The sequence below is a fragment of the Meriones unguiculatus genome, chromosome 8 (genome assembly GCF_030254825.1).
Source record: "Meriones unguiculatus strain TT.TT164.6M chromosome 8, Bangor_MerUng_6.1, whole genome shotgun sequence".
NCBI lineage: Eukaryota > Metazoa > Chordata > Mammalia > Rodentia > Muridae > Meriones > Meriones unguiculatus.
Window position 1 is genome coordinate 53,434,267 of NC_083356.1, and position 25,618 is coordinate 53,459,884.

Here is a 25,618-nt window from a genome sequence, read left to right on the forward strand (position 1 = left end):
TATCCCCCACACAAACACAGTGAATAAGTAAACATAAAAATACTTTTAATTTTCATTTTGATATGACTTTTCTGTGGAATAAACTTAAACTGAGCAAGATGGGAAGGAGGGAGGCCTGTTAGCAGGCTGTTTATCCAACTTGACTCAGGTTAGGTTTAAGCCTGGCAATCTTTCATGTTTTCCTCTGGGGAAATAGCTCAGTGGGAGAATGTTGCGCTCTTCATTTCCTGATACCTCACAAAAACAAAAAGCCTATAGATGCCAGATATTATCAGTCCTTGTCATAACACACATAAAATTAAAAATTTAATGAAAAGACTATATTCCTTTTCCCATTGCTCTATACATAGGCTTGCTTTCTACAGAGAACATCTCTTTTCTATTTTCATACCAAAATATAAAATTTGCTCATCTTTCCCATTGTCATGTATCATGTGTCTGTTTAATGTTTCCTTTTATGGTAGTTTCTGTAATGCTAAGTTTTATTTAAACTCTTCAGGAATAATGCCTTTTTAAAGTTAGGCTCCTTCAATTAATTGATTATGCATTATGGTTCCAATGACCAATTTTTTCCTCATTTCCAATTCATCATCAAATTCATGCTCTGACATATGCTAAATTCCTTTTAAGTATGCTTGTGCAAAATAAGCTTAATGTTGACTGTTCTTAACAAAGATCGATGAAAAGCAATGCACGAAGAAGGCTGTCTCTGCTATGTGCAATTGCAGTGGAGGTGAAGATGGTAAAGGAGCCTTATTCACATAAAATGTGATTCTCCGTGACCCTATCCCTTCTTCCAGCACTTACAGTCAGAAAAATCTGTAGGTACTCCGCATGCTTCCTCTCTCTACTGATCACCTGCTTTACAGCTGTGCTCCAGAGACTTACTTCTCTGGTTCAGGCCTTCAGGCCAGGTGCAATCCTTGCAGAGCCAGAAAATTTTGGATGTATGGATGTAAACACTACCTTTGATAGGAAGTAACAAAACTTCAGCCACTCATTCCTTAGGAATTCTCGTTATCCTGCAGGAATCCTACACAGTGGTAAATTCTACTTTTCTCAAGAAGTAACAATATTCCTGTTGTTGTTTGTTGTTGTTTTCTAATCTCTATTATCTGATAGGAATCATGCATGGTGGCCTTCCATCTCAAGACTACTTTTATACTAATATAATGTTTCATATTAAATTTCTTCTGGTTATTTTAATGTGTTTTTAAAAAAATCTGGTTGGATCCTGACATGTATTACACATCATGAGTGACATTTTACATATTAAATATGTTTATTGTGACTAATGTATTCAAACTTGCTTTTCTTCTTCTTCTTCTGGCTTATGTTCATGAACACTTTCTTATGAGTAGATATATTTAGTTTCTGCAGTATTTTGGCCTTCTTTACAATGAATCAAACTCATGTTTCTACTAGGCTTTTCCCATATCCCCTTTCTTTCCTACGGTTAAGTAAAAACATTTAGGAAAATCCTGTCCTTTATTCCATTTATGATGTTAATTCCTATTGATCCCAGTAGTTCTTGTCAAGGCACGGATATTAAAACATAAATCCTTTCTATGATTCCTACTAAAAACTGCAGACATTTAGATTATATAATCAGTGGATTTTTATCGTTTTTGCATTAAAGCTATTCAATAAGGAACTTTAAAGTTCATTAAAAAAATTCTGTTCTGCTGATCCCCAAATGATTTTTCACATATGGTCGAATTTGTGAAATTACTTGGCAAACTAAAACATTTAACATCTGTCATCTTTTAATCAAATAAGTGACTGTTTTTATATATTGCAAGAAATTGCAGAGTGTTCACATTTTAAGTCACTTGATGGTGATGAGGTTCAATGAGAATTATGAATAATTTTAATTTTTCAAATTATAAAAAATAACACTAAATATTTTAAAAGCCTCTGACAGTAAAGCAGAATAGAAAAAAAGAGAGTTCCATTTAAGCTTTTAAGGTAAAATTATCTATATTATCTGGAATCATGAATTATGGAGATAAAATCATAATTTCTTAGGGACACTGGTATTACAAAATTGACTTGGGTTGTGAAGATTAGAGATCAGGTTCTTACACTCATGAAAGCATTTTACCCATGGCTACTGTTACACAGTATTTAAGAATACTTGACAATATATTTTAGAGTTGCTATATCCATAAACCAGATGTATTGAGGACTCAAGGTGTTGAAATTTTTTTAATTTAATTTTATTTATATATTTATTTATTACAATTAATTCACTTTGTAACCTTGTTGCAGCCCTCTCCCTCATCTCCTCCCAGTTCTACCCACCTTTCTCTTCACCCCTCTGCTCTTTTCCTAGTCCCCTGATAAGGGAGGACATCCTCCTCTTCTATCTGACCCTAGCTTATCAGGTCTCCTCAAATCTGGCTGCATCAACTTCCTCTGTGGCATGGCAAGGCTGCACAAGTCAGGGGGAGGTGATCAAAGTCAATTTTGTAATATCAGTGTTCCTAAAGTGAGATGAGAGGTGGAGATGAGAAAATCCATAGATGCTCACAAGTTCCTATACACAGTAGCGATGAGTCATTGCTTCAAATAAGATGGAAGAAGGGAAGACCAACACCCAAGATTATGTAAAATACAATAAAGCGTCTCTAACTCTGTAGTCTGAGAAGAAAATTGAAATATAAAATTCAATTGTAAAAAAAAATTTAAAGAACAATGAATAAATAAAAGTATGTGATTTTATAAAAAAATCATAATTTCTAATGTTGCCAGCATATGTATGTATGTATGTATGTATGTATCTATATTTTAAAAAAACATTCTATGTAGTACTTTACTTAACTAAAGGATTGTGTTTAGCATACTAGGGTTATAAAACTCCCTCAGACCTCTACCTTACACAAGAATTAAAATAGAAAGTGTACTGATCTCACAGATGTGGAAAATTTTGAGAACAGGTTAAGTATAAAAATTTAAAAGACAAAAAGACATTATTTAAAGATTAAAATTAAAGTTTACTGATATAATATTTGAAAAATTTTAAAATTCTTTATTAATTACACTTTATTCACTTTGTATCCTCTTTGTAGTTCCCTCCTTCTTCCCCTCCCAAATCCCTCCCTTCCTCCTCTTCTGCATACATGCCCCTCCCCAAGTCCACTGATAGGGGAGGTCTTCTTTTCCTTCCTTCTGATCCTAGTCTATTAGAGCTCATCAGAAGTGGCTGCATTTTCTTCCTCTGTGGCCTGGTAAGGCTGTTCCCCCATCATGGGGAGGTGATTAAAGAGCAGGCCAGTTAGTTCATGTCAGAGACAGTCCCTATTCTCATTACTATGGAACCCACTAGGAGACTGAACCTGTGCAGGGGTCCTAGGTTAAATCCATGAATAGCCCTTGGTTGGAATATGATTCTCAGGAAAGACCTATGTGCTCAGATTTTTTGGTTCTGTTGCTCTCCTTGTGGAGTTCCTGTCCTCTCCAATCCTACTATTTCCCACTTCTTTCATAAGATTCCCTAAACTCTGTCCAAGGTTTGGATATTTGAAAATTTTATGTAGCATTATGCCCTGTTAGCTAGCTAAAACTGTTAAATGTAAGGATTTTTGAAGCTAATGATTCCAGTGTAAAAATGGATACATGCTAATTATAGCTGAATTTCAAAGTATTCTGTTGGTATATAAAGAGTAATCCAAAAAATTTCTTTCCTTAATTATATACTTATTTCTTTGGATTAAATACACATCATTAATAGTTATTGTGCCGTTTTAAAGACTGGCTGATATTTGTTTTAAAAAGCATGACATTGTATGACATTAGAATCTGAAACTGGAAAACAAGAAGCATAAGTTGTGTTTATCATTTTCTTTTCTACTTTAAACCTCTACATAGTCTTACTGATAGTATTTCTGCAATATTATTACTTGTTGAAATATAAATGACTGTATATACTCAAATGTATACATAGAGAAAATACAATGAGATCACAACCTGTTCTGCTAAGCAGTTTCTTCATTTCTTTTTAATTATACTTTATTTACTTTGTATCCCCCCTCTAGTTCCCTCCCTCCTCCCCTCCCAATCCCTCACTTTCTCCCTCTTCTCCACACACTCCCCTCCCCAAGTCCACTGGTAGAGGAGGGTTTCTTTTCCTTTCTTCTGATCCTAGCCTGTTAGGTCTCATCAGGAGTGGCTGAATTGTCTTCCTCTATGGCCTGGTAAGGCTGCTCCCCACTCAGAGGGAGGTGATTAAAGGGCAGGCCAATCAGTTCATGTCAGAAGCAGTCCCTGTTCCCATTACTATGGAACCCACTTGGACACTGAACTGCCATGGGCTACATCTGTGCAGGGGTTCTAGGTTAACTCCATGCATGGTACTTGGTTGGAGTATGAGTCTCAGGAAAAGACACCTGTGCTCAAATCTTTTGGTTCTGTTGCTCTCCTTGTGGAGTTCCTGTCCTCTCCAGATCTAACTATTATTTCCCACTTCTTTCATAAGATTGCCTGCGTTCTGCCCAGAGTTTGGCCGTAAATCTCAAAATCTGCTTTGATAGTCTGCAAGGCAGAGCCTTTCAGAGGACCTCTGTGGGAGGCTCCTAACTTGTTTCCTGTTTTCTTCTTCTTGTGGTGTCTATCCTCTTTGCCTTTCTGAGTGGGGATTGAGCATTTTAGCCATAGTCCTCCCTCTTGATTACTTTCTTTAGTATGTTTATCAAGTACAGATTTTAGTAGGTTTATCAAGTACACAATAAGGACATTTGCTCACCCATGTTTGTAGCAGCTTTATTTGTAAAAGCCAGACGCTGGAAACAACCCAGATGCCCCTCAACTGAAGAATGAATACAGAAATTGTGGTTCATCTACACAATGGAATATTACTAAGCAATGAAAAACAAGGAAATCATGAAATTTGCAGGTAAATGGTGGGATCTGGAAAAGATCATCCCAAGTGAGCTGTCCCAGAAGCAGAAAGACACACAAGGTATATACTCACTAATATAGACATATGATATAGGATAAACCTACTAAAATCTTCATTTCTTGATATGTTTGAAATCTCTGGCCACAACTTTGAAATTGGTTTTAAGTATAAAATTGGCATAACCTAAAATTGCTTGGCAAGGGAATCTCAAAGAAGAACTGTCTTACTCCGTGAATATGTAGGGATATTTTTGAAAGACTGTCTTTATTATGTTACTTGCTGTGGAAAGCAGCCCATTGTGGGCACTGCTGCTCCTTAAAGAGGCAATTCTAGACTCTGTAAGTATAAAAAGATTAGGCAAAGGAAACACCATGCTTTCGTTTTACATTGTGGATATGCTGTGGTTAGCCATCTCTAGTTCATGTTGCTTTGAGTTACCTGCTGTAACGAACTGCAACTTAAAATTGTGAGCTAAAATAAATCTTCCATACTTGTCAGGGTATTTCATCATAGCAACAGAAATGCAACTAGAGCAATGTCATTTTAGTAAATGTATTTATTCCAATATCTACAGGGTATCTAATTTAATATAATATTTTATCCAGGATCCAAAAGATTAAGGGATTTGTCTGTAGCTGACTTCTAACAAGCAAAACTGAATACTTTTATAAATATATTTTGCATCATTTTGAAACTTCAGTGTAAAATTGTTTAGACATTTTACCTCTTTGTAAATTATGTACCAGTTCTATTTGAAGTTGAAACAATTATGTTCTCAAAATTGGTGTGAAAATGGGCAACATATAAAGCTTATATTTATACCTTAGTGTAATAAAACACTGAGACATACTGAAATTCATCCTTTAATGCCATTGTTATTAATTTGCAAATATTTTGTCTTTTGTAGTGGTGATGGAATATAAGGGAAAAATAATACTAAATTTCTCCTAACTGCAGAACACAGACGGAGCTTTCATATATAGAACTGACAGAAGTTAACGCCTCTTCTCTGAAACCACTTGGAGTATAAATATTTAATTGGAGAAAGATTTTATTTACATTCTCTCTCATTAGTTCATTCACATGATGATGATATTGAGGCACTCTTACTTGGCAAACACTTTTATACAGCTCAAGCTAATCAAGACAGACATGATTCCTGAACTTAGAAAACTAAAGGGTGCCCAATCCCTCAATCTTTGCTCTATCATTGTCCCTAATTTTCTTGTAAGTAAGGTAAATTTTGGGTTGAAGTTTTGTAAATTGGTTGGTGTCCCCCATCTTCCACTGTAAATCCTTCCTGGCTATGAGGTGGCCACTTCAGTCTCCATGTCCCCAGATGCTAGGAGGAGCTCAGAGAGTCGTGTGAAAGGGTTGAAGTTAAGAACAAAAGGACCCAGTGGGACAAGAACTCCAGAAGAATTCCAACAGAGTCAACTAACATAGCCCCATGGGGGCTTACAGAGACTGAAGCACCAACCAAAGAGCAAACACAGATTGCACCCTGCAACATATATGTAACTTATGGCCAGGTTGGTTGTCATGTGTGTCTCCTAGCAGTTGGAGGAGAGGTTGTCTCTAACATGGTCTCTAACATCGCCTGCTTTTAAATCACTTGCCCCTAACTGGGTTGCCTTGTATGTCCTCAGGGGAAGAGGATGAGCTTAGGACTGATGTGAGGGGTGGCAAGGAGAGGGGAGAAAGAGAGAAGAGGGTGGGACCAGGAGGAGAAGAGGAAGGGGGTGTGCTCTCAATGTAAAGTGAATTAAAAACAAAAACAAAAACTGATGGTTGATCCTGAAAAAACTTTCACAGATACATGGCTTTGCATAATGTAAATGAAGGATTCATTGGAAACTCTTTTTATAGTATTAATTATATATCAAGTAGAAGGGTCATGGCTAGAGATTTTTTTAATTTTTATTTCAATTTTTTTCTTTTTCTTTTTTTTTACTTCTTTTTTAAATTTTTTATTAATTACACTTTATTCATTTTGTATCCCCCCATAGGCCCCTCCCTCCTCCCCTCCCAATCCCACCCTCCCTCCTCTTTCTGCATGCATGCCACTCCCCAAGTCCACTGATAGGGGAGGTTCTCCTCTCCTTTCTGATCTTAGTCTATCAGTTCACATCAAAAGTGGCTGCATTGTCCTCTACTGTGGCCTGGTAAGGCTGATCCCCCCCAGGGGGAGGTGATCAAAGAGCAGACCAGTCAGATTATGTCAGAGGCAGTCCCTCTTCCCATTACTATGTAACCCACTTGGACACTAAACTGCCATGGGCTACATCTGTGCAGGGGTTCTAGGTTATCTCCATGAATAGTGCTTGGTTGGAGTATGAGTCTCTGGGAAGTTCCCTGTGTTCAAATTTTCTTGTTCTGTTACTTTCTTTGTGGAGTCCCTGTCCTCTTCAGCTCTTACTATTTCCCACTTCTTACATAAAATTCCATTCACTCTGCCCAACAGTTGCCCATCAGGCTCAGCATCTGCTTTCATAGTCTGTAAGGCAGAGGCTTTCAGAGGCCCTCTGTAGAAGGTTCCTAGGTTGTTTCCTGTTTTCTTCTTCTTCTGATGTCCATCCTCTTTGCCTTTCAGGATGGGGATTGAACATTTTAGTTAGGTTCTTCTCTCTTGCTTAGTTTCTTTAGATGCACAGATTTTAGTGGGTATGTCCTATGTTGTATGTCTATATGAGTGAGTATATACCGTGTGTGTCTTTTTGCTTCTGGGAAAGCTCACTCAGGATGATCCTTTCCAGGTCCCACCATTTACCTGCAAATTTCATGATTTCCTTATTTTTTTATTGCTGAGTAATATTCCATTGTATAGATGTACCACAATTTCTGCATCCATTCTTCAGTTGAGGGGCATCTGGGTTGTTTCCAGCTTCTGGCTATTACAAATAAAGCTGCTACAAACATGGTTGAGCTAATGTCCTTTGTTTGTACTTGAGCCTCTTTTGGATATATGCCCAGGAGTGGTATGGCTGGATCTTGGAGAATCGCTATTCCTAGTTGTCTGAGAAAGCACCAGATTGATTTCCAGAAGAAAAATTCTCAACTTCATATGGAATAACAAGAAACCCAGAATTGCTAAAACAATCCTCTACAATAAAAGATCTTCTGGAGGTATCTCCATCCCTGATCTTAAGTTGTACTATAGAGCAACAGTTTTAAAATCTGCTTGGTACTGTCATAGAAACAGAATGGTGGATCAATGGAACCGAACAGAGGACCCAGAAATAAATCCACACACTTATGGACACCTGATCTTTGACAAAGACGCCAAAACCATACAATGGAAAAAAGATAGCATTTTCAACAAATGGTGCTGGTCCAACTGGATGTCTACATGTAGAAAAATGAAAATAGATTCATATTTATCACCCTGCACAAAACTGAAGTCCAAGTGGATCAAAGACCTCAACATAAAACCAGACACATTAAATCGGCTAGAAAAAAAATTGGGGAATACCCTAGAACTCATTGGTACAGGAGAAAACTTCTGAACAGAGCACCAACAGCATAGGCTCTAAGAGCAACAATCAATAAATGGGACCTCATGAAACTGAAAAGCTTCTGCAAAGCAAAGGATACCTTCATCAAAACAAAGCGACTGCCTACAGATTGGGAAAGAATCTTCACCAACCCTTTATGTGACAGAGGACTCATATCCAGTCTATATAAAGAACTAAAGAAGCTGAAAAGCAACAAAACAAGTAATCCACTTAAAAAATGGGGAACAGAGCTAAACAGAGAATTCTCTGTAGAGGAATATCGAATGGCAGAGAAGCACTTAAAGAAATGCTCAACTTCATTAGCTATTAGGGAAATGCAAATCAAAACAACCCTGAGATTTCACCTTACACCCATCAGAATGGCCAAGATCAAAAACTCAATTGACATCACATGCTGGAGAGGTTGTGGAGAAAGGGGAACCCTTCTCCACTGCTGGTGGGAATGTAAACTTGTATTTCAATTTTTTGATTGCCTTTACATCCTTGTTGTAGCCCCATCCTTTATCCCCTCCCAGTCAAACCCCTCCTGGCTCCTTTTTTCCTCAGAAAAGTGAAACTCCCTTTCCCATCCAGCTCAGCTCATCAATTTGCACATGTCCTCTTTCCCTGTGGCCTGCCAATGCATTCTTGCCAGGGGCAAGTGATCAAATAGCTTCCAAGTGAGTCCATGCCAGATGCACTTCTTACTTCTCTTGCTAAAGGACATACTTGAGGCCTAAGCTGCCCATCTGCTACATTTGTGCAGGGGACGTATTTCCAGTTCCTGCATGGACCTTGGTTGAAGCTTCAGCCTCAGCAAGCCTTTCTGGGCCTTGGTTAGTTGGCTCTGTTGGTCTTCTTGTGGAGCTCTTGTCACCTCCAGGTCTTTTTCTCTTTCCTCCTACTATTCCACAAGATGACTTATACATTACCTCTGTTTGGCTGTGAGTCTCAGTATCTGTTTTGAGGCTCTTCAGGGTAGCGATTCTCAGAGGACAACTCTGTCTGTCTCCTGTCTATAAGTTTAGCAGAGTATTGTTCAGAGTGCCATTGGGTTGGTACTCTATGATGGTGTGGGTGTTTTGTCAGGCCAGGCATTGCTTAGGCATTTCCTCAATCTCTGCTCTATCGGCCCTGTCTTTATCCCTGCATATCTTTTAGGCAGGGCAAATCTTAGGTAGAAGTTTTTGTGAGTGGGTTGATGTTCCCCCCCTTCTGCTAGGAGAATAGTCTAGCTAGAGGATATCATCTTCAGTCTGTATGACCTCTGCTACTAGAATTCTCTGCTTGAGTACCCCTCATAACCTCCCAGACTTAGGTCTCTAGCTTGTCACAGAGATACCCCCATACTCAGTTTCTCTTTTCTTTATGTGTTTCTGTCCTCTCACTCTTGTTCTCCATTCTCTTAATTCTCTATGCCCTCTCTCCTACCTTTTTTCCTCTCTTTAGCTCCTACCTCTATCTATTCTTTCTCCCTTTGAAGGTTAGATTTGTGGATCCTCCCTTGGAACCTCTATGGTACTTATCTTCTTTGAGACTGTGCCTTATAGTTTGCTCATTCTGTACTATATGGCTAAAATCACTTATAAGTGAGTATGTACTATGTGTGTCTTTCTGGGTCTGGGTTAGCTCAGTCAGGATGATCTTTTCTAGTTCCATCCATTTGTGACTAAAAATCTTTAAGAAAAATTTTAACTTGAGGAACAGGTAAACTGAAAAAAAAAGACATTAACCTGGGTATGAGTTAAGAAAAATGGAGTATACAATTTCAGAAATTTGATAGCAGCAGCCCCTGATCTTTTCACTCATATATCCACATGGAATCTGAGCTGCCAAGGAGCCACATCTGAGTGGGAGGCTAGGTCCTCTTAATGCATGCCTCTCCTTTGGTGCATCAGTCTTTGCAGGACACCCTGGGCTCAGATCTTTTAGTTTGGTTTTCTCCTTGTAGGGCTCCTTTTCCCTCTATGTCCGCCTAATCACACCCCTCTCTTCCTCCATGAGATTCCAGTGCTCTGCCCAAAGTTTGGCCTTGAGAGTCAGCATCTGCCTAGATCCCCTCTTCGGTATATCCTTTCAGAGGACCCTCTATAGTAGATTCCCATCCTGTTTCCTCTCTTCCACCTTTTCTGGTGTCTATCCTGGTTCCCATTCTGAATAAGATATAAGCATTCTCCTTATAGATAGACCTCCTAAGTATTTAGCTTAGGTGACTGCTCTCTGATCACTCACCTCTGATGATGCAGCCTTGCCAGGCCACTGAAGAAGAAGGTCCAAGCAATCCTGATGAGACTTAACAAACTATGGACAGATGGCAATAGTGGAGAACTCCCCTGTCAGTGTACTAGGGAAAGGGTATAAGGGGAAGAGGGAGAGAGGTTGGGACAGGGGGAGTGGAGGAAGGGGCCTTCAATCGGGATATATAATGAGTAAAGTGTGAATAAAAAATTAAAAAAAATTAAGGGACAACACATGCTGGAAGATTGTGGAGAAAGGGAAACCCTCCTCCATTTCTGGTAGAAATTAAACTTGTCCAACCACTTTGGAAATCAATCTGGTGCTTTCTCAGACTATTAAGAATAGTGCTACTTCAAGATCCAGCTGTACCACTCCTGGGCCTATAATCTAAAGATGCTCCATCATTCAACCAGGACATTTCCTCAAATATATTCATAGCAGCTTTATTCATAATAGTCAGAATCTGGAAACAACCTAGATATCCCTCAACTGAAGAATAAATATGGAAATTGTGGTACATTTATACAATGGGATACTACTCAGCAATTAAAAACAAGGAATTCATGAAATTAGGAGACAAGTAGATGGAACTAGGAAAGATCATTTTGAGTGAGGTAAACCAGAAGCAGAAAGACACACATGGTATATACTCGCTTGTAAGTGGATATTAGACACAAAATATAGGATAAACATACGAAAGAAGCTAAACAACAAGGAGGACCATAGGGAAGATGCTTAATCCTCATTCAGAAGGGTAAACAGTGTAGACATCAGAAGCAGGAGAAGACAGGGAACAGGACAGGAGCCTGTCACAGAGGGCCTCTGAAGGACTCTACCCAGTAGTGTATCAAAGCAGATGCTGAGACTCATAGCTAAACTTTGGGCAGAGTGCAGGGAATCTTATGCAAGAAGGGGAGACAGAAAAAGCTGGAGGGGACAGGAGCTCTATGAGGAGACCAACAGAGAAAAAAAAATCTGGGCCCAAGGGGGCAGAAAATGATATGCTAAGCAAGGACCATGCATTGAGAGGACCTATGTCCCCTGCTCAGATGTAATCCATGGGCAGATCAGTCTCCATGTGGGTTACCTAGTAAGGGGATCAAGGGCTGTCTCTGGCATACACTCAGGTGCCTGCTCTTTATCTCCTCTGCCTGGAGAGGTGGACTAAGTAGACCACAGAAAAAGGGGATCCAGACAGTACTGATGAGACCTGATAGGCTAGGGTCAGATAGTAGGGAAGGAGGACCTCACCTATTAGTGCACTAGGAGAGGGCCATGGGGTAAAGGGGGAGAAGAGGGAGGAAGGGTGGGTGTGGGAGGAAATGAGGGAGGGCACTACAGCCTGGATACAAAGTATATAAATTGTAATAATAATAATAATAACAACAACAACAAATAAAATAGCCAGAAATGTTGATTTTGTAATAAATACTCATTTTGAACTAAAAAAAAGTTAGGAAATTTGTCTTAGCATCTACAACTAATATATTATGTCTAGAGCAGTGAACAAACTGATGATATGACCTTAATCTTTTATTGAAATATTTAAAAATGTGAGCTTATGTCTATTAAAATTATGCCATTATCTTGCTCTCTTGGTATATTCAAATATTTGCAATGAATTAAACTATAATTCTTTTGCATAGTGAGAAGGTCGTATAGAAATTAATCCTTGACTAGTACTTGAATGATCAAAAGATATTTCTCTCATGTCTCTGACATGAACTCAGTGAGTGGGGAGCAGCCTTGCCAGGCTACAGAGGAGGACATTGCAGCCAGTCCTGATGAAACCTGATAGGCTAGGTTTCAGATGGAAGGGGAAGAGGACCTCTACTAGTAGTGGACTTAGAGAGGGGTATGGGAGGAGATGAGGGTGGGAAGATGAGATTGGGAGGGGTTGAGGGAGAGGGCCAGAGCAGGGATACAGAATAAATAAGCTGTAATTTATAAAAATATGAATAAATTTTAAAAAGTGAAAAAATTACTAAATTTACCATTTACTAATATATAAAAGGTTCATAAAGTTTATATATAATGTTGATAAAAATGGAAAATTTATATGTCTATATGAGTGAGTATATACCATGTGCATCTTTCTGCTTCTGGGATAGCTCACTCAGGATAATCTTTTCCAGATCCCAACATTTACCTGCAAATTTCATGATTTCCTTGTTTTTTATTGATGAGTAATATTCCATTGTGTAGATATACCACAATTTGTGCATCCATTCCTCCATTGAGGGGCATCTGAGCTGTTTCCAGCTTTTGGCTATTACAAATAAGGCTGCTACAAACATGGTTGAGCAAATGTCCTTATTGTGTACTTGAGACTCTTTTGGCTATATGCCTAGGAGTGGTATAGCAGGATCTTGAGGAAGCGCTATTCCTGGTTGTCTGAGAAAGCGCCAGATTGCTTTCCAGAGTGGTTGTACATGTTTCCATTCCCTCAACAATGAATGAGGGTTCCCCTTTCTCCATAACCTCTCCAGCATGTGTTGTCACTTGAGTTTTTGATCTTAGCCATTCCGATGGATATAAGGTGAAATCTTAGGGTCCTAATTGACTAGGATCAGTAGGAAGGAAAAGAAGACCTCCCCTATCAGTGGACTTGGGAAAGGGCATGCATGCAGAGGGTGGAGGAAGGGAGGGATTGAGACAGGAGGAGGGAGGGAACCACAGGGGGGGATACAAAGTGAATAAAGTATAATTAACAAAGAATTTTAAAAATAAGATAACAAAAAGTGGAAAATTTGTAATGGTTTGTTATCTAAATTTAAAGACTGTGAACTCACAGATATAAAAAAATGGCATTAGTGCTCATAAATTATACTTGAAGCACAATGTCATTTTGGATCTGAATACTCTCCATTTAATAAATCATTATATGTCACTACTGAACTCAAACTGTAAGGATAGCAAATATTAATGTGATAACATACTTTTCTCTTCTATTTCATATATATTCTTTTGTCAAGAAGTGTGGATAAGCCAATAAGGACTAGATAAAACAATTTTCAATTTTTTTGTGCATTTGTAGAAGAGAATGGGATCCTTTAGAATTTACACAAAGGCTCTTTAATATTCTGTCACATATTGGCTATATCTCTCTGAAACTGAAATTTTTATTATGTTTAACAAGAATGATTTATATTGGATACATGCCCAAGAGTTTTCTCTAAGGCTAGTGATTGTTTCATGAAACAAAGACTATCTCATGTGAGACTCTTTGAAAATAAAATTTTCAGACTTTGTTTTGTAGCTCAGTAACCAACCATGATCATTATATGAGTTGAAATTATGATTTTATCTTTTGGAAAATTATATGTAACAGCGTATATATTTGTCTTCAATGTTTTGTCTTCAAGAGTTGCATAGGAAATAAAATGAACAAAATTATAACTATATTATGTTTTACTGGTTTGCAAAACACTGAGATGAAATGACTAGGAAAAATGTTCAAAATATTTGGTTCTCATTTGAAAATTTTAGTTGTGTAGTTTTTACATCCTATAATTTTCCTTCAAGTTTTACTTAATTTAGGTTGAAATCATATAATTTACCTTCTAAAGTGGTTGATGGGCAGGGGAAGAACTTCACTATTATCAATCAAGAAAGACTTCATTTCAATTTAGGTTTTATGCGACTTATCCTGCTTATTTTTAAGGAAATATAAAACATAGTTGAAACAAAGTTTGAATCTAAATTAGTTGCAAGAGACTTCCCCTTGGGCATTAATCTTATCTGAGTCATTATTTTTATTTAAAAAAAACTATTTATGGCTTTAAAAAGTATATTTTATAGAGAAATCTTATGTAATAAAAAAGTAATTCTTAGTTCACCAAAATGATTAAAATTCTTTCAAAATATTTTGAAATTAAGATAACAGTGGTCTTGTTCTTGTTTGCTTTCTATGTAGCCAACAGATCTACTTCTTTGTATTTAATGAGCTACAGAGGCAGGCGTTGTCTTCCTCAGCAGAACTTTACCATCACTGCAGTTTGTGGAGAGCAACCAATAGCTTTGAAGATACCCTGGGTTGTTTATGGAGGGTTTTTGTTTGTTTGTTTGTTTTGTTTTGTTTTGTTTTGTTTTTGGCGGCAGGGGGACGGGATGAGTAGATGGGGTGGGACACTTTTGCTGACAACTATCTTAGATATGGCCGACTGGAGAAATGTTGATGAGAAATGCCTATCCAAGGCTTTGTCTTCAACATTATTACACAGGTAATGGGTTGAGCTAGAAACGTGTGTGTGCGTGTGGAAATCCAGGCCTCCAAAGGAAATATGGTATGTATTCACGTATATGCGAATTTTAATTTTTAAGTCTTCAATAAACAAGCTACAATCCATATAACCATAGAAGTTGGTTAAACTGTAACTGACTAAGGTAGAGGGAAGGATCTCCCTAGGAAGTGGAAATAGAATAGATATGTGTGCATGTATCTATGTATGTATGTATGTATTATGAATGAATGAAAGAATGGCTGGAATAGGAAGATCAAACAGATATGGGGAGGGAAAAGGAAGTATAAGAGAGATATTTCTAACAGGAACTCAATGACTGGCTCTTTGGCCTCCCCACCCCCAAGGGAGGAGCAGTCCTGATAGGCCACAGAGGAGGGCTTTGCAGCCAGTCCTGAAGATACCTGATAAAACAGGATCAGATGAATGGGGAGGAGGTCCCCCCCATAAGTGGACTTGGAAAGGGGCACGGTGGAGATGAGGGAGGGAGGGAGGGATTGGGAGGGAATGAGGGATCGGGACACGGCTGGGATACAGAGTTAATAAAATGTAACTGATAAGAAAAAAATAAAAAAGAGAGATACAGGAGAAAACAGTACAACTAAATGTCATTTGAGAAATTACATGGAAACCTAATACAGTAGAAGCTTATTAAAATATTTACATATAATAAAAATTTTAAATGAATCATAAAATTTATTTTTTATTTATTTTTTTATTTTGTTCATGTTTATGCTGTGTGTAGGTAGGTATATGTGAGTGCAGGTTCCTGTAGGGGCCAAAGCCCTTTACACTAACAGTGTAAGCATAGGCAACTGTGAACTGCCTCATGTAAATGTTCACAACCAAATTCAGGTCCTGTGTAAAAACATCATGACTCTTAACAGCAATTCCTAAACTTCTGTACCCCCCAAAGCTCAAGAAGAGCCATTGTGTAGACTTCTTGTCCCTGAAGTTTAGTGAGTTTTGTCTTAAACCAGCTGCACTGGGTGTTGCAGCTTTAACGCTGGTGAACATGGCATATTTCTGGAACCTCTAACATCCTGGGATCTCAGCTGAGACGTAAGGCCCATTGTCACAGGTTCATGCATATTCCACTTAGGACCTCCAACCAAGTAATCTATTTTTACTATAGTTTACTAGCCTTGGATACTCTTCCAAATCTTGGTTCTGTGATTGCCAGTTGTGTCTTAGATATTTTCTGGGTAGACATAACTGCCGGGGCCAGCCGGGCAGAGTCGAATGGTTCTTGAGTTGGGAGTAAGGATTAAAATTAATAAAATAAACACACAGCACACAGGAAACTTTTTAAAGGTCCAGACTTGACCACAGCAAAAGGCAGGCTGCTGCAGCAAGCAGTGCCAGCAGCAAGTCTCAAGTCTCTGCCTCCTCCTCTGCCTCCAGCCTTCTGACCACTTTATTTTTTGAGGAGTTACTTTTAGCCAGTAAAACATCTCAGAACAATAGGTTAATTTGCACAAGGAGCCAGAGGAATAGGTGTAACCCTCACAAACTATCTCACCTGTTGTCACAAACAAAAGGAGATGGACTTGCAAGTTCTCCTCTGCCAGTAGTAAAGGCCTCCTAAAAGCCATCTCTCCACCGAGATTTAAATATCAAAGCAGGCCGCTGAGTCAAGGCTCCCGACACATAACATGCTTATGTCTATTCATCTCTGAATCAGAACCCAAGATAGATGAAAGTACTGATACCAAAAAGGTCCAACATGATTAATAAATGAGGTTTTTTGGTGATATTTAGAGGACTACAGGTGAGGCATTACTTATAGGAGCAGAAATGACTCTTAGACAGTTGCATTCATTAAAGCTCTCTTCAGCATGTAGGAGAGTACTCAAACATTGTAAACTTGATCATTATCACTGATCAACAGGTTGGAGAGCATCCTTTCATGATACCTCAGTTGTCCTAAGCTTCTTCCAAGCAGCTTAGCTGGTTTATGCTTCTTTTTGGCTGTTTGGCATGTTTCTGCTTGTTTTCAGCCTGCTTGGATTATAGAGTCTTTTTTGCAGCTTGGATTCTCCAAGTTGTCTTTATAGTTTATTATTAGAAAGGGAGTAGCTAGTAAATCTTTCTTTTTTTTCCCAGAGGTTCCTCAAGCTCTTTAGAGTTACTTTCTATTTTAAAAGCCTCCCTGAAGAATAGCATGTTTTAATCTTAGAGGAAACTGTTACACAGTATTGCCTAATTCTTGTACCACACATGCTTAAGAAACCAGAAAGATATGAATAATACTGAGATATGGTGTTTGTTTTAGATACAGATATCTTCTTGTACTACAGTTTCCTTCTTTTCAGTATTCCATTGTTGATGAACCTTACATAGCATTTATATAGGCAGCTCTGCTTGAATAAGATGTCCTGGAACAGTTCTTTGTCTGAGTACCCCTTTTACAAAAGAAAAATTATCAAGTGACCATGTATTTTTTTTAATCATCTGGAAGTTTCGATGGATTGGTTTTTTGTAAGAATGTAGCATCAATTTCCTCTAGTTTGATTTTTTAATTGAGTCTTCTTCACTCTCTGAAAAGTCATGACCCTATCCTCAAAACCAACATATTTTTTAAGAAAATCTGGTGTTCCAAACACCTACAAGAATGATTCATCAACTCTTTTATATTATTCTTGTAGCTCTCTATCCTTAATATCAAAATATCACCATTTTCTTTCTGAAAACTATTTCTAAGGAAGAAAAACAACAGGTAATGCTAATAGTAGCAGTTATCTTAGTGTTTTAGTACTTATTTTCAGTCTTTACTACTTAACACTGTGACCATTATTTTTTTCTTGCTGAGAAGTAGTATAAAGTAGGATGAATTTATTTTAGTTTGAGAAGAGGGTAAGTCTTTGTGGTAGGTAGCTCCATGGCAACACAAATAGATTGTTGGCATTCCTCTCTTACTCAGACCTTGGAGAAACAGATAGCAGAGCTGCCTTCTCATTTCATAAATAAGGTAATGAGTTAATATATATTTCAAGACAAAAGGTGGAAATTCTATCTCAAAATTGCCTTTTTTTAAGCACAACAAAATTAAGGATATTAAGGATAAAAAGATAAAATAAAAACTATCATATAGAAGTTAGACAAGCCAAGCCAACAGAAAAATAAAAGAGCTCCAAGGCTAGGCACAAGAATGAGAGAATCAGTCATTTACATCTCCAGAAATCCCAAAAAATACTCATTTGATAGCTACAACATGTGTGCCGAAGGCGTGGTTCAGACTTGTGTAGGCCTTGTGCATGCTGCTTCATTCTTCATGAATTTATATTAGCACTGCTCAATTGTTTTAGAAGACCTTGTTTTCCTGGTGTCCTCTGTTGCCCATCTTCCCTATTCCTTCTGCTTCTTCTTCTGCAGGATCCATGCTCTCTGAGGAGAGGGTTTTGATGGAGATATCTCATGTAGAGCTGTATTACAAGGTTTCTCTCTCTCTGCATAATGTGTTGCTATGTGTCTTTGTATTTATTCCCATCTGCTATAGTAGGAATACTTTCTGTTGATAGATGAATAAGTCAATTGTCTATGAATAGAGCAAAATATCTTTAGGAGTTATTTTATTTTATTATATAATGGTTTATGTTGTTTTACTCTAGATATCTAGGCCATGTAGACTCTGGCTCTTGATCATGCAAACAGTGTTAGATATGGAGTCCATCTCATGAAGTGGGCCTTAAATCAAATCAGACACCTGTTGGCTACTTCCACAAGATTAGTAGCACCATTGCCCTAACATATTTTGCAGCAAAGATGAATTACATCTAAGGTTTTGTAGATGACTGTGTTTATTTTTCTGTTTTGGTAGCCTGCAGAGTAACTTTTCATGTCATGGACAATAGAACATGGGAATGAACAGAGAATTTAGGAACTAACACTACCTCTCCATGTTAAATGAGTTGTCCAGCAATTGGGCCTTGTTTTAAGTTTGTGGTGAGCAACCTAGTGTTTTTGGCAGCAGCCTAGGTTGTTTGGAGATTTTCATGGGATCCCTTTGGCCACCAACTCAGTTGGATGAAACCTAGTCTCAGATCTGGAAGCTTCATTAGATGACAAGACATGGCTAATAGGGGTTCTCACTCCTCATTATCTGGAGACTTCATTAAGATCACCTTCATGAATCAGATGGGAATGTAGGTCACTCACCTCTTCATGGAATAGTCCCATCACCTTGATTCAGTTCTGAAAAACCCACTCCACTGCCCCCCCTTTGGCCCCATTACCTGCCCTAGTATCACATTTCAGTCCCCAACTCAGGTGGTCTTCCATTTTGTAAAGGCAGGCTACACCAATGAGAAGAACAAGCAGAAGATCTGTCTGGCTTTAGAACTGCCACACAACTACATTCAGGTCCCAAAGACCTTATCTATTGTCCCACTATCCCAGAGCTCCACTTCCTGTCAATCGTGCCAGGCTTCATCCTCAATTCTGACATACTTCCACTTCCCCAGTGTAGGCCACCCCTGTCAGAATAGGTGAGTGACCCACCTGCCTGTGGAACAGTCCCACCCCCAATGTTTGGTCCCTAACGATACACTCCACTGACCACCACCTGCCCTGTTACCCTAATGATGTGTTTGTGCACAACTTTGGCAAACTTTCACTGCTCAGGTGCAGGTGACATCAGTTAGAAGAATAGGTGTAGGCCACACCAGCCAGAATAAGAGGAAAACCCAGAGACTCCCTGCTGGGCCAGAGACCATGCCAGCAGACAAAACCCCAGCCCACATATTTGTCAGAGACTGCCTACTTAAAGATCACACAAGCCTCCAAAATCCCAGATGGGTGGACTGTCCACAGAACTCCTCCAGTCTGTCCACCCTCTGCACACATACTATCCCCAGACCCTACTTCCCATCTCATCTTCATGTCCCACCCACCAATTCAGGCAGAAACAACTTTCAGGACCAAGGAGAACGCTAACTGCCATGAACCCAGCATGCAACTGGAATGGAGACTTGCTACTGGATGAGAGACCATGAAGACTCCCAGAAATCCACCACACCAAGACCAGAAGACCAAAGAGGAAAACAGGAACCAAGGAGCAAAACACCAGTCCACCAATAAGAAACTAAGAAATGAGCAAGTAGAGCTGTAATCATCCTCAACTTAGATACTGAAATGACAGTATAAGAAGAAAATCAACAATATCCAGGGCTATATGCTACTTTCAGAGCCAAACTATTCTACCATGGCAAATCCTGAATATTCTAACACAGCCGAATTATTAAAGACCAACTTTATAAGGATGATAGCAGTCCTGAAAGATAAAAGGAATAAATCCCTTAAAGAAAGTCAGGAAAATAGAAAGAAACAACTTAAAGAATTCAAGAAATCCCATAAAGAATTAAAAGAATCTTTCAGACGCACTCAGTAGACTCCTGTCATACGTTCAATGCACATCCCATCTGTCTTTCTAAACGAGGATTGATTATCTTACCCCATGTCCTCTCAATTGATTATTTTTTTAGGTGTATAGATTTCATTATGTTTATCATATCTTATAGGTCTATATAAGTGAGTATATCCCGTGTTTGTCTTTCTCCTTCTGGGATATTTCACTCAGAATGATCTTTTCTAGATCCCACCATTTGCCTGCAAATTTCATGATTTCCTCCTTTTTGATTGCTGAGTAATATTCCATTGTGTAAAAATACCACAATTTCTGTACCTATTCCTCCATTGATGGACATCTGGGTTGTTTCCAGGTTCTGGCTATTACAAATAAAGCTGCTATAAACATGGTTGAGCAAGTATCCCTTTTGTGTACTTGAACGAACTTTGGGTATATACCTAGCAGTGGTATAGCTGGGTCTGGAGGAAGCACTATTCCTAATTGTCTTAGAAAGCACCAGATAGCTTTCCAGAGTGGTTGTACCAGTTTACATTCCCACCAGCAGTGGAGGAGGGGTTTGTTTTCAAAGCAAAGACTCATGACCAAACCTTTGGCAGAGTACAGGGAATCATAAGAAAGAAGGGGAGTTAGTCTGTTGGGGAAAGGATAGGAGCTCCACAAGGACCAAATATATCTGGGCACAGGGTCTTTTCTGAGACTGACATTCAACCAAGGACCATGTATGGATATAACCTAGAACCTCCACTCAGATGTAGGCTGTGATAGCTCAGTAACCAATTGGTTTCCCAAAGTGAGGGGAACAAGGACTATTTCTAACAGGAACTCAATGACTGGCTCTTTGGTCTCCCCACCCCCGAAGGGAGGAGCAGTCCTGTTAGGCCACAGAGGAAGGCTTTGCAGCCAGTCCTGAAGATACCTGATAAAACAGGATCAGATGAATGGGGAGGAGGTCCCCCCTATCAGTGGACTTGGAAAGGGGCATGGTGGAGATGAGGGAGGGAGGGAGGGGCTGGGAGGGAATGACAGATCGGGACACAGCTGGGATACAGAGTTAATAAAATGTAACTGATAATAAAAAAATAAAAAAGAGAAAAAAAAAGAAAATTCATGAAGCTGCCTCCACATTGTATCATGGAAGTTGGGGGAAAAAAAAAGAATTAAAAGAAAGCCAAGAAAAAACAAGCAGTTGAAGGAAACATTTGAAAATGGAAATAGAAGCAAAAAAAAAAAAAAAAAAAAACAACAACAAAAAAAAAAAAAAACAAAAGGAAAAAGAAAAAAGTCCAGGTAAGCAAATAGGAACTACAGATACAAGCATCACCAACAGAATACAAGAGATGAAAGAAAGAATCTCATGTGTGAAAGATATGATAGAGGAAATAGATGTTAAATCTGAAAAAATTCTGACACAAAACATCTAGGAAATCCGGGACACTATAAAAAGAACAAACCTCAGAATAATGGAAATATATAAAGGAATTCCCAGAGCTGCCTCTCCCAATGAATTTCAGTTCTCTTTCCCAATTCTTCCTTCCTTGGTTCTCTTTGCACTTAATTCCTCCTGTACTCCTCACCATCCCATACAATTCCCTCCCTGTACCTACTCTGATGACTATTTTATTTCCACTTCTGAGTGAGATTCAAGCAATTTCTAATAGGGTACGTATTATTTTGATTCATAAGAGCCACAAATCATATAAAATATCTTAGTGTAACTTTAACTGAGCAAGTGAAAGACCTGTATGATCAGAGTTTCAGTCTTTGAGGGAAGAAATTGAAGAAGTTATGAGAAGGTTAAAATATTTCCCATGCTTGTGGATTGGTAGGCTTAATACAATGAAAATGACCATCTTACCAAAAGCACTATACAGATTAAATACAATTGCTATTAAAACTCCAGCACAATCTTTTAGAGACCTTGAAAGAACAATACTAAACTTCATATGGAAAAACAAAACAATAAACCAGGATAATTAAAATAATCCTGTATAACAAAAGAACTTCTGGAGGTATCTCTATCCCTGATTTCTTGCTGTGCTACAGAGCAATAGTAATAAAAACCACATGGAATTGGCATAAAAACAAATAAGTTGATCAACAGAATGGAACTGAAGATTTGGGAATAAATCCACACACCTACACATCAAATTTTTGACATGGAAGCTAAAACTGTGCAATGGGAAAAAGCAAACATCTTCAACAATATTCATGGCCTAACTGGATGTCTGCATGAGGAGACTGCAAATATTCATATTTTCACCCTTCACAAAACTCAAGTCCAAGTTGATCAAAGACCTTAACATAAAACCAGATACAATAAGTCTAAGAGAAGAGAAAGTATGGAACAGCCTTGAACACATTGGTACAGGAGACAACTTCCTTAACAGTACACCAACAGCTCAGGCTCTAAAATCAGCAATTAATAAATGGGATTTAATGAAGCTGAAAAGCTTCTATAAAGCAAAGGATACCCTATATCTCCGTGAAAAGCCAGCCAGAAAACCCAGTCTGGGACAAACACCACCTCCTCCTTGAAGCCTGTCTGAGTGTCCCAGTTGGAAGCCAAAACTTCTCCCTCAGAAGTTTCACAAGAGGCTTGCTGCATATGCATTCTCTCTCTCTCCACTCTCATGTGTATTTCTGTGTCTCTCTCCCTCTCTTTGTGTCTCTCTTTATCACACACACACACACACACACACACACACACACACACACACACACACACCTGGCTCCTCTGAATAAAAAGTGTCACTTGTTCATTCTAGAATTGATCCTAAGCCCCTTGAGACAGCTGAGACCCCATCCCTAAGCATCAATAGGACAAAATGGCAGTCTACAGAATTGGAAAAGATTTTAATCAACCCTAAATCTGACAGAAGACTAGAATCCAAAATATATAAAGAACTAAAGAAATTAGACACCAACAAATTGAGGAAGGGGGCCACAAATGGGATACAAAGTGAATAAATTTTAATAAATAATAAAAAAAGAAAAACATTGGGTACAACGCTAAACAGAGAAGTCTCTAGAGGCAGAAAAGCACTTTAAAAACTATTCAACATCCTTAGTCATCAAGGAAATGCAAGTAAAAACAAGTCTGAGATTTTAATTTATACCTATCAGAACAGCTAAGATCAAAAACTCAAGTGACACCACATACTGGAGAAGATGTGGAGAAAGGGGAACTGTAATAGATATTCTGTGTTATGATATGTAAACATGTTTTTGTTATAACTCCAAGTTGGAGGTGTTAGTTTGTCCATACTTGTTAAGTGTTTCATGTAGAGTGTGTTCTTTCCCAGGTGGAATTAGTTGAACTCTTATGCCTTTGAGGGGTATAAATATGACAGCCCAGAGGAAGAAGGCACAGCTGCTTGGAGGAGGACTCCTAGCTGTTGGTTCATTCTGTTGCTGCATTTGTTGTTTGCTGCTTTGCTGATTACCTGGACTTCTGGATTTCTGGATGACTTATATTGGTATAGCTCCCAAAAGAATCCTAGGTCCCTACCCAGAGGGAAGTAGCAGAGAGAACTCTGCATTGTCCCCACTAGCCTTCTCTACCTCCTACCCAGTTTTAGTAGTTAGAAGGAAGGTAGAAGCATTTAATAACCCTAAATAAAGTAGGTTTGTTAAAAAAAATCAAGGTCAACAGGGAACACTTCTCTATTTGTGGTAGGAGTACAAATTTGTACAACCACTTTGGAAATCAATAGGGTGATTCTAAGAAAATTGGGAATAGTTGTACCTCAAGACCCACCTATACTACTCCTGTGCATATACCTTAAAGTTGCTCCACAATACCACAAGAACACTTACTCAACTATATTCACAGCAGCATTCTTCATTAAAATAGCCAGAAATTTGAAACAACATAGATGTCCCTCAACGGAAGAACAAATAAAAAATGGGGTACATTTACACACTGGAATATTGCTCAGCTATTAAAAACAAAGACATATGTGATGTTCCTGTGCTGTTTCTTGTCTTCTCCTCTTTCTAATGTCTATCTTGTTTGCCCTTTTGAATGAGGATTAAGTATCCCTCTGAAAGAGTCTACCCACCAAGGAATCAAAGGAGATACTGAGACTTAAAGTCAAAGTTTGGGCAGAGTGCTGGAATCCTTATGGAAGAAGAGGAAGATAGAAAGACCATGAGGGGACAGAAACTCCACCAGGAGAACAAGAGTGGCAAAAAACCTGGGCCAAGGGGGGCAATAACAGACCGAATTCCAACCAAGGACCATCAATGGAGAGGACCTAAATGCCCTGATCAGAGGAAGCACATAGGCTGATTAGTTTCCTTTTTTTAATTTTTATATTAATTACAATTTATTCACTTTGTATCCCAGCTGTAGTCCTCCCTCATTCCCTCCAAATCTCACACTCTCTCCCATTCCCCTCTCCAAGTCTACTGATATGGGAGGTCCTCCTCCCCTTCCATCTGACCCTAGCTTATCAGGTTTCATCAGGACTGACTACAATGTCCTCCTCTGTGGCCTGGCAAGGCTGCTCCTCCCTTGGGGGGGAGGGTCAAAGACCCAGCCACTGAGTTCCTGTCAGAGACAGTCCCTCTTCCTTTTTCTAGGGAACCCACTTGGATACTGAGCTGCCATGGTCTACATCTGAGCAGGGGTTCTAGGTTATATCCCTTAATGGACGTTGGTTGGATTCTCAGTCTCAGAAAAGACCTTTGTAACCAGATATTTTGGATCTGTTGCTCTCCTTGTGGAGCTCCTGTCCTGGAGAATCATAGGATTCCCTTCACTCTGCCCAAAGTTTCATTAAGAGTCTCAGCATCTGCTTTGATACACTGATGGGTAGAGTCTTTCAGAAGCCTTCTGTAGTAGGCTCCTGTCTTGTTTCTTGTTTTCTCCTTCTTCCAATGACCATCCTGTTTATCTTTCTGAGTGAGGATTGATCACTTTACCCAGAGACCTCCTTCTTGCTTAGCTTCTTTAGGTGTACAGATTTTAGTGTGTTTATCCTATAGTGTAGGTCTTGTATCCACTTACAAGTGTATATAGCATGTGTGCAAGAAGTTAAAAACCAACAAATCAAGTAATTCAATTAAAATGGGGAACAGAGCTAAACAAAATTCTCTGTAAAGGAATATAGAATGGCAGGAAAACACTTAAAGTAATGCTCAGTGTCCTTAGTCATCAGGGAGATGCAAATCAAAACAACCTTGAAATTTCAGCTTACACCTATCAGAATGGCTAAGATTAAAAAATCAAGTGACAATACATGCTACAGAGGATGTGGATAAAGGGAAACCCTCCTCTATTACTGGTAGGAATGTAAACTTGTACAACCACTTTGGAAATCAATCTGGTGCTTTCTCAGACAATTAGAAATAGTGCTTCCTCAAGGTCCAGCTC